This window comes from Elephas maximus, chromosome 13 (genome assembly GCF_024166365.1).
Source record: "Elephas maximus indicus isolate mEleMax1 chromosome 13, mEleMax1 primary haplotype, whole genome shotgun sequence".
Taxonomy (NCBI): domain Eukaryota; kingdom Metazoa; phylum Chordata; class Mammalia; order Proboscidea; family Elephantidae; genus Elephas; species Elephas maximus.
In genome coordinates this window covers 72,693,983-72,706,835 of record NC_064831.1, presented here as the reverse complement: position 1 = coordinate 72,706,835, position 12,853 = coordinate 72,693,983, and the positions used below count along the sequence as shown (strand labels likewise).

At 39.8% G+C, this 12,853-nt stretch overlaps 1 protein-coding gene and 1 non-coding gene across 3 annotated transcripts in view; one reads left to right on the top strand and one right to left on the bottom strand.

Moving 5' to 3' along the window:
• Positions 1-12,853, top strand: part of ADAMTSL3 (ADAMTS like 3) — a 419,630-nt gene that overhangs the window by 204,642 nt on the left and 202,135 nt on the right. The gene's annotated exons all lie outside the window — the stretch shown is intronic.
• On the bottom strand, positions 6,386-6,458 carry TRNAK-UUU (transfer RNA lysine (anticodon UUU)). Its single transcript has one exon. It is a non-coding gene; the product is annotated as a tRNA-Lys (tRNA).

Here is a 12,853-nt window from a genome sequence, read left to right as displayed (position 1 = left end):
TACTTAAAAAAGAAATACTTGACAGAAAGTTTTTAGTTTTTTTTTTATTGTTGTACTTTAGATGAAGGCTTACAGAACAAACTAGCTTCTTATTAAACAATACACATATTGTTTTGTGATGTTGGTCACCAACCTCACGACATGCCAACACTCTCTCTTCTCGACCTTGGGTTCCCTATTACCAGCTTTCCTGTCCCCTTCTGCCTTCTCATCCTTGCCCTTGGGCTGATATGTGCCCATTTAGTCTCATTTTGTTTTATAGGCCTGTCTAATTTTGGCTGAAGGGTGAACCTAAGGAGTGACTTCACTACTGAGCTAAAAGGATGTCCAGGGGCCATGCTCTCTGGGTTTCTCCAGTCTCTGTCAGACCAGTAAGTCTGGTCTTTTTTATTTTTTTGTGAGTTAGAATTTTGTTTTACATTTTTCTCCAGCTCTGTCCAGGACCCTCTATTGTGATCCCTGTTAGAGCAGTCCGTGGTGGTAACTGGGCACCATCTAGTTGTCCTGGACTCAGTCTGGTGGAGGCTGTAGTACTTGTGGTACATCAGTCATTTAGACTAGTCTTTCCCTTGTGTCTCTGGTTTTCTTCATTCTCCCTTGCTTCCGACAGGGTGAAACTAGTAGAGTATCTTAGATACCACTCACAAGCTTCTAAGACCCCAGACTCTACTCACCAAAGTAGAACGTGGAACATTTTCTTTATAAACTATGTTATGCCAGTTGAGCTAGATGTTCCCTGAGACCACAGTCCCCACAGCCCTCAACCCAGTAATTTGGTCCCTCAGGGAGTTTGGATGGGTCTATGGAGCTTCTATGACCTTGCCTTGGACACGTTGTACTGGCTTCCCTGGTTTGACAGAAAGTTTTGTTTGAAAAATGAAAGAATAGAAAAGTGGGGGTGAGATTGTCAAAGTGAGAGTAATTAAAGCATCCCTTTCCTTGTATTACCTTAGAATATATACATTTAGGTCGGTGTAGTTCAACGTGGGTTTTATAGTAAAAATACATGACCTGGCATAAATTACAGTCCTTCTGGACTGAAACTGATGTTTATTGATTAGTTAATATTGTGTGAACAATTTGTTTCCTGCACATCTTGCTACTTAGCAGAGCTGTGATCTGTGACAGGAAATGAGACATAAAAAAAATATGACGGAACAGCTGGATTTGAGCATTTGTGTGTGGGAGGAAGTCAGTGGAAGCAAACTTAATGGATACTTGGATCAGCCCAGTGATTACAAAATCAAATGAGTGAAACCCATAAAATAAAAGTCTGTAATGAACGGACTTGTGATGGTTCAGTTCGGGCTTATGCAGTTATAATTTGGTCTCACAGTAGAAGAGTTAAAAGTGTAGTTTTGGGTTCAGACCCTGGCTCTGCTGCTCAGGAGCTCTGTAATCTTGGGCAAATTATTAAAACTTGCTAAGATTCAGTTTCCTTAACTGTGGAAATAGATTTTTATTAGAATGAATGAGGTAATTTATCTCAAGTTACTCAGCACAGTGCCTGGGAGTGTAATAAGTACTCAACATGGTTTTAATAATAACTTACACTTATACAGCCCCTACTGTGCACCAGATTTTCTTCTAAGCCCTTTGCAGACATTACTTCATTGAACTCACAACAATGTTACTACCCTCATTTTATAGATGTAACTGAGGCAGCTATTCTTAACTACCCTCATTCTGTAGATATAACTGAGGCACAGAGAGGGTAAGCAACTTGCCCAAGGTCACACAGTGACTGTAAGTTGCAGTGCTGGTATTACAACCTAGGCAATCTACCTGCAGAGCCTGTGATCTTAACTACTATTCCATATTGCCTGTCCTAGTAGTTTGTAGAGTAAAAATAATGCAAATGACATTTAAAAAGAGATCCAAAGGATCCCTGGAAGATGGCACAGTGAATAGCAGTACCAAGAACTCCTACCCCAAGTTGCAATGAAAAATTTTTGTAATAATTCCAGACAATAAACACGTTCAGCAGAAAGCAGTTACCAACAATAACAGTAACACCACCACCCATGAATCTGGCTGTTCCCAGATGTGGGCCTACTGCCATCAACACTGTAGAATGGAATGCAGAAGAAACCTTTCCTCCGTCTGTCCATTCTATACCATTGGATCTACAGCTTGAGAAAGTGCAGTATTTTAAAGCAGCCTTGGAATCATACCTGCTTGTCACTACCCCCCGCCCCAGACTTCTGTAGTGCAGTTTGTAGGTAGCCTCTCCTGAAGCACAAGAAGCAACCCTTAGTACTGTAGTTACGACTGACTCCTCCCTCCGTCATGGTCTCCAGCTGTGGGTCTAGTTCCACACCGGAGGAGGCATTTGCCAGGGGGCCATCTGGCTGGGATTTAAAAGTGGCCCATTATAACAGGCAAGAAAAAGACAGCTTGGGTGCTGGTGGTGCTGGTGGTGGTGGTAGTTGCCGTCAAGTTGATTACAACTCGTGTCGACCCGGTGTTGACAGAGTGGAACTACTCCATAGGATTTTCTTGGCCATAATCTTTACAGAAACAGATTGCCAGGGCTTTCTCCCATGGAGCTGCTGGGTGGATTCGAGCTGCCTGTGTGTGTGTGTGTGTGTGTGTGTGTGTGTGTGTATACATGTATATAAGAAGAAATTAATGAGTCCTGGTGTCACAGTGGTTAAGCACGTAGCCGCTAATTGAAAAGTTGGTGATTCAAACCGACCAGCCGCCCTGTGAGAGAAAGGTGTGGTAGTCTGCTTCTATAAAGATTACAGCCTTGGAAACCCTATGGGGCATTTCCACCCTGTCCTGTAGAGCTGCTATGAGTCAGAATCAACTTGATGGCAACAGGTTTGGTTGTTTTGGTTTGGTGGTGCAATAGTTAAGACCTGGGTCTGCTCCTGTAAAGCCTTAGAAACCCCGTAGGGCAGTTCTACTCTGTCATATAGAGTCGCTCTGAGTCGGAATCAACTCTTGGCACCCAACAACAAGAAATTGAAAGAGGAAAAACTGTGACGAGAGACTTTAACATACAGTAGTTAGTAAAAATCACATGTAAAATCCATACAATATAACTGATAATGTGACATTAATAGATATGTATTGAACTTTGCATTTTTCAGAGAATTTTAAGAATTTATGGACCATTTGCAAAAACTTTTTCTATGCAAGTCTCCAAAGAAAAATGCAAAAAAAAAACACAAAAACTCAGTAAAACAGAATCCACCAGAAAAGACCTCACCCTGCAGCTGCACCCATCTGTTCCTTGCTCCCTCCCTTACAGAGACACAAGTGTCTGTCTGCCATTCCGAGGCTAATTAATCCCTCCATCTGTGTTCTGGATTCCAGCCCCTGTGCTTCCTCAGAGATCTCACTCCGTCCATCATCCTCTCTTTTTTACTACCCTCCGCACCCCCTACTCCCATATCTCTCTCTCTCAATCTCTCACTCCGGGTTCTTTCCCATAATGATTAAACATGACCAGGTCTTTCCCACCTTAAATACAAATATCAAGAATGTGTATATATTAAACAAACTCTTCCTTGATTGTCCACATCTCCTGCTACCACCATAATATTTCCACCCTGGTGGTCCAGCGGTTAAGAGCTTGGCTGCTAACCAAAAGGCTGGCAGTTGGAATCCACCACCCACTCCTATGGGGCAGTTCTACTCTGTCCTATAGGGTCACTATGAATCAGAGTTGACTTGATGGCAATGGAATTTTTTTTGGCTTATACTGACAAACCAGCACCCGTCTTTCAGTTTGTCATGCTGTGGTGGCTTGCATGTTGCTATGATGCTGGAAGCTATGCCATCAGTGTTGCAGATACCAGCAGGGTCACCCATGATGGCCAGGTTTCAGCAGGACTTTCAGACTAAGAACAAAGGCCTGGTGATCTACTTGTGAAAATGAGCCAAGGAAAACCTTATGGATCGCAACAGAACATTGTCCAATGTAGTGCTGGAGGATGAGCCCTCTATGTTAGAAGGCACTCATAATACACAGTAGCTGCATCCATGAACTCACACACACCAGTGATCATGAAGATGGTGCAGACCAGGCAGTGATCTCTCTATGACACGTCAGGTCTCCGTGAGTCAGAGTCATCTCAATGGCAACTAATAACAATACTGACAAAGGTTTTGGAAAAACTGTTCATACTTGCAATCTTTACCTTTCCGTCGTCATTTCCTCTTCCAGTCATAGCTTCCTGTGCCTTCTACTCAATTGCAACTGCCTTTCCAAAGCTCGGTAATAATCCCTTTACTGCTTCGGCTAAGACACTTTTAAGTCCTTGTTTGTAGAGCATTTAGTGCTTTTGATCCTCCTTTCTCCTTCTCGAAATCCTCAACTTCACCAGCGTTCTCACATCACTTCTGGCCAGAGCTGTTGTTGTGTGCCATTGAGTCGATTTTGACTCATAGCAGCCCTATATGACAGAAGAGTACTGCCCACAGAGTTTTCTAAATTGTGATCTTTACAGGGGCAAAGCGCCAAGTCTTTTCCTCTGCAGAGCTACCGGAGGGTTCAAACCACCAACCTTTTGGTTAGCAGCTGAACGCTTAACCATTGCACCACCAGGGCTCCTTTGGCCAGAGCTGTTTCCTACAAAACAGTAAAGAAATACTGAAAACATTTGTGATGATGGAACATTTCTCTCTTCCTGCCCTTTATGATCTCGAGTTTTCCCTCACTTTGCCCTGCATCGGTACTGTTCAAACCTTGGTTCACAACCAGCGCCATCAGCATCACCTAGGAAGCAGCTGTTGTTGTTGTTGGGTGCTGTTGAGTTGATTTTCGACTCATAGCAACCCCATGTGACAGAGTAGAATGACTATATATGGTTTTCTAGGCTATACGGGAGCAAATTGCCATGTCTTTCTCCCACAGAGCAGCTAGGTGGTTTGAACCACTAACCTTTTGGTTAGTAACCAAGCACTTAACCATTGCACCACCAGGGCTCCTTCTAGGGAAGACTGCTGAAACAGAAAACCAAACCTGTTGCCGTCAAGTCAGTTCTGACTCACAGCGACCCTACAGGACAGAGTAGAACTGCCTCATAGGGTTTCCCAGCCTGTAATTTTTTAATCATTATAGAAGCAGATTGCAACATCTTTCTTCCCCAGAGTGGCTAGTGGGTTCAAACCACTGCCCTTTCAGTTAGCAGCTGAACACTTAACCACTGCACCACCAGGGTTCCTTGGGAGGCTGGTAGAACTTGTACCTATTGCCTTCGAGTAGATTCTGACTCATAGCAACCTTGTAGGACAGAGTAGAACTGCCCCATAGGATTTCCAAGGAGCGGCTGATGGATTCGAACTGCTGACTTTTTGGCTCACAGCTGAGCTCTTAACCACTGTGCTACCTTGTAGAAATTCTTGAGCTTCACCCTGAACTACTGAATCAAGATTTCTGTGGGTGAGGCAGGGGTCTGTGGTTTAACAAGCTCTGCAGGTGATTCACATGCATGATATGTTTGGGAGGTACTGCCCTATAAAACTATTACAGAGACTTGTATAGATGTATCAAACTTCACTAAAGGGTGGAATTACAGCGTAGGAGGGGAAAATATTTAAAACTATTTGGTTTAGATTGCTTTTTCCGTAATCTAAGGGTGTTAAACCACTCTACAGAGAGGTTCCCTCACAGGATGCCCTCAGTTCTGTCTTCTCACAGCTGACCTACAGTTCGCATTTCTCTCCAAAGATAGTCTCATGGGCCAATAGGGATCCATCTTCCTCTATGCAGCAGAACATTTTTCCTAAATTTGTGTCGTTTTGGCTAAAATAAAACCCCAGGGGTCCTGGTCTGAGAGGCTTCCCCTGGAGTGTGGAATTGTTATATAGGGTAATTGTTGGAATACTCGCACACATCCCCCAAATCTACACACACAGATAGGCAAAGGCTTCTCAAAGACATTATAGCCTAAGTACACAAAGACTGTGCAAGGGAGTGCTAAGCACAACTGAGCCTTCTTATTTATATGTATTTTCAAAACAAACATATGCATACATATAACATATATTAACCCAGTGCCATTGAGTCAATTCCAACTCATAGCAACCCTATAGGACAGATTAGAACTGCCACCATAGAGTTTCCAAGGAATGCCTGGTGGATTCGAACTGCTGACCTTTTGGTTAGCAGCTGTAGCACTTAACCACTACACCATCAGGGTTTCCATATACATACATATTTATAAAAATTTAGGAAAAATGTTTATATATATGTATAAACATAAACCCATTGCTGTCGAGTCCATTCTGACTCATAGCAACCCTGCAGGACAGAGTAGAACTACCCCATAGAGTTTCCAAGGAGCACCCAATGGATTCGAACTGCCAGCCTTTTGGTTAGCAGCCTTAGCTCTTAACCACTATGCTACCGGGGTTTCCAAAATGAGGATAATGCCCGAGCAGGGACTTGAACCCCAGACAATCAGATTAAAAGTCTGGTGCTCTACCAACTGAGCTATCCAAGCTACTATATATATATATATATATGTATGTATGTATGTGTCTGTGTGTGTGTGTATAAAATATGCTTGTAGAAAATCCAAAATATCCAGGCAAAGAAAAAGAAAATGATAAAGATATCATATAGTCAATTACACTACCAAGAGGTTCCAACTGTAATTATATCAGTATGTATCCTTCCTGGTGTGGGAGGGGGGTGAGAGGAGGTGGTTGAGTATGTATAATAGATATTAATAATTTTTTTTTATTGTAAAATTAATACTTTTTTGGTAAAAATTTCAAAGGGTACCAAACCCATTGCCGTGAAGTCGATTCTAACTCATAACAACCCTCTAGGACGGAGCAGAACTGTCCTGTACGGTTACCAAAGAGCAACTGGTGGATTCAAACTGCTGACCTTTTGGTTAGCAGATGTAGCTCTTAACCAGTACACCACTCGGGCTCCTCAGAGGGTACAGAAGAATATAAAGTGAAACGGAAAAGCTAACCTCTACCACCCCATGAGCTCTTACTCAATTCCAATTAGTAGAGAAAATTGAAATTCCTTTGAAGGCGCTCCAACCCTGTTCTGCCCTTGCCTGTGGCTGCCAGGTGGCTGGTTTTCACCTCCATTGTGGGCTGCTGGTTTTCAAGGCTACCGCAGAGCTAGGAAGGTGAATGGGAATAGGGCAAGGTAAAATGCCACAAAACTTGTTGTTCTTACTGAGATTCAGTCGTTTTCCTTCAATAACTGCTCTCTAGATTGCTGCAAGCCTTTGGTTAATTTTCAGTTCTGAAAAATTTGGTGCTGACAGTTTTTGCCAGCATTCTCATTGCTTTTATGGAGGTAAGCATTTTGGGAGGTCCTTAATGCGCCGTTTTTGCTTGCTTGTTGAAATTAGTCTCTAAGTAATGTCTGTATGTTGCATTTGGATGGTATATCTCAATTCTCTTAATGTATAAGTATCAACTTCCTCTTTTTTTCCTTGAAATTTATTTCTTTTTGCTTTTTTCAATTTGTATAATTTTGTTTTTTATTGCTGTAAAATTATATATGACACATTTGCCAGTTCAGTGTTTTTCACATGTATAATTTAGTAACATCAATTACATCCATCCTGTTGTGCTACCGTCACTAGTATCTGTTGCCAACTTTTCTGTCACCATAAACAGAAATTCAGTGGTTCCTAAACAATGAGTCCTCCTCTCTCCCTCCCTCTGTCCGTGGTAACCACTAATAACCTTTGGTCTCTATACATTTGCCTGTTCTAGATATTTTTTTTAAATAATTTTTATTGTGCTTTAAGTGAAAGTTTACAAATCAAGTCAGTCTCTCACACAAAAACCCATATACACCTTGCTACACACTCCCAATTACTCTTCCCCTAATGAGACAGCCCACTCTCTCCCTCCACTCTCTCTTTTCATGCCCATTTTGCCAGCTTCTAACCCCCTCCACCTTCTCATCTCCCCTCCAGGCAGGAGATGCCAACATAGTCTCAAGTGTCCACCTCATCCAAGAAGATCACTCCTTTGTCCAGTCCAATCCATGTCTGAAGAGTTGGCTTTGGGAATTCTAGAAATTTTATATAAGTGAGATCATATAATATTTGTTCTTTTGAGATTGACTTACTTCAGTCAGCATGTTTTCAAGATTTATACATGTCATACCATGTTTCAGGACTTCATTTCTCATTAGGGTTGTGTAATATTCCATTGTCTGTACATACCACATTTTGTTTGGCCAGTCATCTGTTTCTACGTTTTGGCTACTGTGAATAGTGCTTCAGTGAACATTGGTGTGCGTGTGTCTGAGTGCATCACTGCTTTCAAGTCTTTTGGCCATATACCTAGGAGTAGAATTACTGGGTCACATGGTGGTTCTATGTTTAACTTTTTGAGGAACTTCCAAATTGTTCCCTACATTGACTTTACCATTTTGCATCCCTATCGCAATGGATAAGGGTTCTAATTTCTCTACATACTCACTAACATTTGTTGCTTTCCATTTTTTTGTTTGTTTTTTGTGTTTTATCCATTGCCATAGATTGAATTGTGTCCTCCCAAAATATGTGTCAACTTGGCTAGGCTATGATTCCCAGTATTGTGTAGTTGTCCTCCATTTTGTGATTTGATGCAATTTTGCTATGTGTTGTAAATCCTAATCTCTGCCTGTGCTTAATGAGGCAAGATTAAATTATGTTAAAGAGGATTAGGGTGGGATTCAGCACCCTTACTCAGGTCACAGCTCTGATCTGATGAAAAGGGAGTTTACCTGGGGTGTGGCCCACATCATCTTTTATAGAAGATAAAAGGAGAGAGAAGCAAGCAGAGACAGAGGGACCTATGCTGCCAAGAAAGAAGTGCCAGAAGTGGAGCATGTCCTTTGGACTCGGGGTCCCTGTGTTTAGAAGCTCCTAGACCAGGGGAAGATTGATAACAATGACCTTGTCCCAGAACCAACACATAGAGAAAGCCTTCCCCAGGAGTTGACCTTTTACCTCCTAGACTGTGAGAGAATAAATTTCTGTTTGTTAAAGCCATCTACTTGTGGAATTTCTGTTATAACGGCACTAGATAACTAAGACAGCCATCCTAGTGGAAGTGAACTGGTACCTAATCATTATGGTTTTGATTTGCATCTCCCGAATGGCTAATGATGTTGAGCATCTTTCATGCATTGTTGGCTATTGAAATATCTTCCTTGGTGAAATGTCTACTCAGATCTTTTACCCATTGTTTTTTTTAATTGGGTTGTCTTTTTATTGTTAAGTTGTATGAGTTCTTTATATATTCTGAACATTAAACCCTTAACTGATATAAGGTTCCCCAAAATATTCTCCCAGTCCGTATGTTGTCTATTCACTTTGTTGTTAGAGTGAAATTTATTTTTTCAGCAAACTGGCCATTTTTCCTATAGAGTTCCCACAGTTTGTATTTTTCTGATTACATCCCCATGGTGTGATTTAACATGTTCCTCTGTTTCTACATTTCCTAGAAAGAGTAGTTAGATCTAAAGGCTTGTGTTATGTACTTTTTATTGCATTGTATTAGGAGGCATATAATATATGATTGTCTCTCTTTTTCTGATGTTGTAGCCATTAATGATCATGCCCTAAATGATGATATCCTATCAGTCCTTTATTTATGAGTTCGGATACTTCTATAACAAGAAACTTCCCTTAATCAACTGTTGGTTCCCTGGAAGAATAGTTTATACGGGAAAGGCATGGTAAATGCATGATTCTTTTTAGTTGCCAGCTTTCAAAACAGTGAGCTCGTTCCTAGCATCCTCAAAATGTAACCAGTGACTTTAAGTGTTATTATGAACTCATGGATTTTAACATATTTCTTGTGATTCATTCTTGAAGTTGTTATTCTTATTAATGCTCAGATTGTCCATCTGAAGACTCTTCAAGTTGACTCTTGAGTAATTTTGATATGACTCAAGTAGTCTTTGAGCGTCTCTTTGCTTTCGTTAGGCAAAGATGTTCCAGGATTACCTTTTTCATTTTCTATTCAGACCTAGAGTATTTCTCCAAAAAGCCCTGATTTTATTTAGTAGGAAATAGTATTCAGAGGTACAATATGGATGTGAGGAATGTCCACTGATACTGGGTTGGTCATTGTTTTTAGGCTTTTCGGCAGACAGAACTAGGAAATACTATAGAACACACACATATACACACTTACTGATTAAATACTTATTCAGATTCAAGAAAGCTATTTATCTATATGTTTAATATCTGGACACTTTCCTGAACTTTTTGTTTCTCATTGTAATAGTTTTGTTCCTTTTGAATTTTTAACTTAATAGTCATATAATCTATAAATAATAGGATTTTTAAATTCCTCTAGGGTCGCTATGAGTCGGAATCGACTCGATGGCACTGAGTTTTTTGTTTTAATATATATTACTACTATTTGTTTATTTTTTAGTTACATTGACAAAGATCTTCACAGTAGTGTGGAAAAATAAGGGTGATGGTAATTCTTGCTTTGTTCCTGGCTTTTGTAGAAATGATTCTAATGTTCTACCATTAAGAGTATCAAGTCTGCCCATAGCTTCTGACTTTCTTTATCAAATTGGGAATGTTTCCTTCTATCCTTGCCTTTAATAGGAGTCTTATCAGTAACGTATGCTGAATTTTATCACTTACCTTTCTATATTTATTAAAATCATCTTATTGTCTTAACTTCTCTGATCTGTTAATACAATCCATTATGTTAAAAAATTTCCAAATGTTGAATCATTTTTGGAGCATATTCTATTTACTCATGGTGTATAATTCTTCTTATACAGTTCTAGAATTGATTTACTTTGTTTTATTTACAATTTTTATACCCATAGTCATAATTAAAATTTGTTCTATATTTATTTTTGTGCTCTCTGTGTTTAACATGAGTATCAGAGCTCTGTCGACTTTATAACATGAACTGGAAACCTTTCAGTCTTCCCATTATCCAAGAGTTACCTGTTTGTTTAAGGTTTTGCAAAACTCATCCAGGAAACATTTTTGGCCCTGGTCTTATATTTCCTTTATGCCTCCTTTCTTTTATAAAAATGTTTATTTTCAGTTTTTAGCCTTTACGATTTTTATTTGATAAGTAGCACATGAATACAATTTTTAATAGAAAAGTCAAACAATATAGATTAGATTCTTCTTCATGTCCTTACTCTCACTTCCCTCCCAAGAGGTGAGTGCTGTCAGTAGTTTAGTGGAAATCCTTCCATTCATTTAAAGGATTAAATTATTAAAATCCCATTCTGTTATTTACTAATACACAGTTACACAGTATACTATGCATGTATACACCTTTATATGTATACAGTATCATTCTATGAATTTACACACAATATAATGTAATATATTTACATGTATATGTGGCTACAAAATATATATGTACGTATACATAAAAACATAATACTTATATGCATATACTTCTATAAATGGGATTACATCATATGTATTGCTTTCTAACTTATTCTTTTTTACTCAACAATTTATATTGGTGATTTTTCCATATTAGGCCATGTAGCTTCTTATCATTACTTTTATCAGTTGCAGAATATTGCTTAGTATGAATATACCCAAACCAAAACCCAAATCCGTGGCTGTTGAGTTGATTCTGACTCGTAGTGACCCTACAGGCCAGAGTAGAACTACCCTGCAGGGTTTTCAAGGCTGTAAATCTTTACAGGAGTAGCCTGCCACACCTTCCTCCCACAGAGTGGCTAGTGTGTTCAAACCACAAACCTTTCGGTTAGCAGCCAAGCACTTAACCAGTGCACCATAGGGCTCCTTACTATGAATATACCATTGTTTATTTAATCATTCCCATATTGATGGACATTTAGGTAGTGTTCATTGTTTTCTGTTACATATATATTAAAAACAAATGACACCTATGCTCATCCAAAGACTTCACCAAAAGAGTAAAAAGACTACCTCCAGACTGGGAAAAAGTTTTTAGCTATGACATTTCTGATCAGCACCTGATCTCTAAAATCTACATGATACTGCAAAACTCAACTACAAAAAGACAAATAACCCCATTAAAAAATGGGCAAAAGACAACTCTTCAGTCATGGATTGGACTGGACAATGGGTTGGAGAGGGATGCTGGTGAGGAGTGAGCTTCTTGGATCAGGTGGGCACTTGAGACTATGTTGGCATCTTCTGCCTGGAGGGGAGATGAGAGGGTGGAGGGGGTTAGAACCTGGTGAAATGGACACAAAAAGAGAGAGTGGAGGGAGAGAGTGGGCTGTCTCATTAGGGGGAGAGAAATTGGGAGTGTGTAGCAAAATGTATATGGGTTTTTGTGTGAGAGACTGACTTGATTTGTAAACTTTCACTTAAAGCACAATAAAAATTATTTTAAAAAATGGGTGAAAGATATGAATAGACACTTCACTAAAGAAGACCTTCAGGTAGCCAACAGATACATGAGGAAGTATTCACGATCATTAGCCATTAGAGAAATGCAGATCAAAACTACAATGAGATTTCATCTTACTCCAACAAGGCTGGCATTAATCCAAAAAACACAAAATAATAAATGTTGTAGAGGCTGTGGAGAGATTGGAACACTTATACATTGCTGGTGGGAACGTCAAATGGTACAACCACTTTAGAAATCGATTTGGCGCTTCCTTAAAAAGCTAGAAAGAGAACTACCATATGATTCAGCAGTCCCACTCCTCGGAATATATTCTAGAGAAATAAGAGCCTTTACATGAACAGATATATGCACACCCATGTTTATTGCAGCACTGTCTACAATAGCAAAAAGATGGAAGCAACCGAGGTGTCCATCAACGGATGAATGGATAAATAAATTATGGTATATTCACACAATGGAATACTATGTATCAATAAAGAACAGTGAGGAATCTGTGAAACATTTCATAACATGGAGG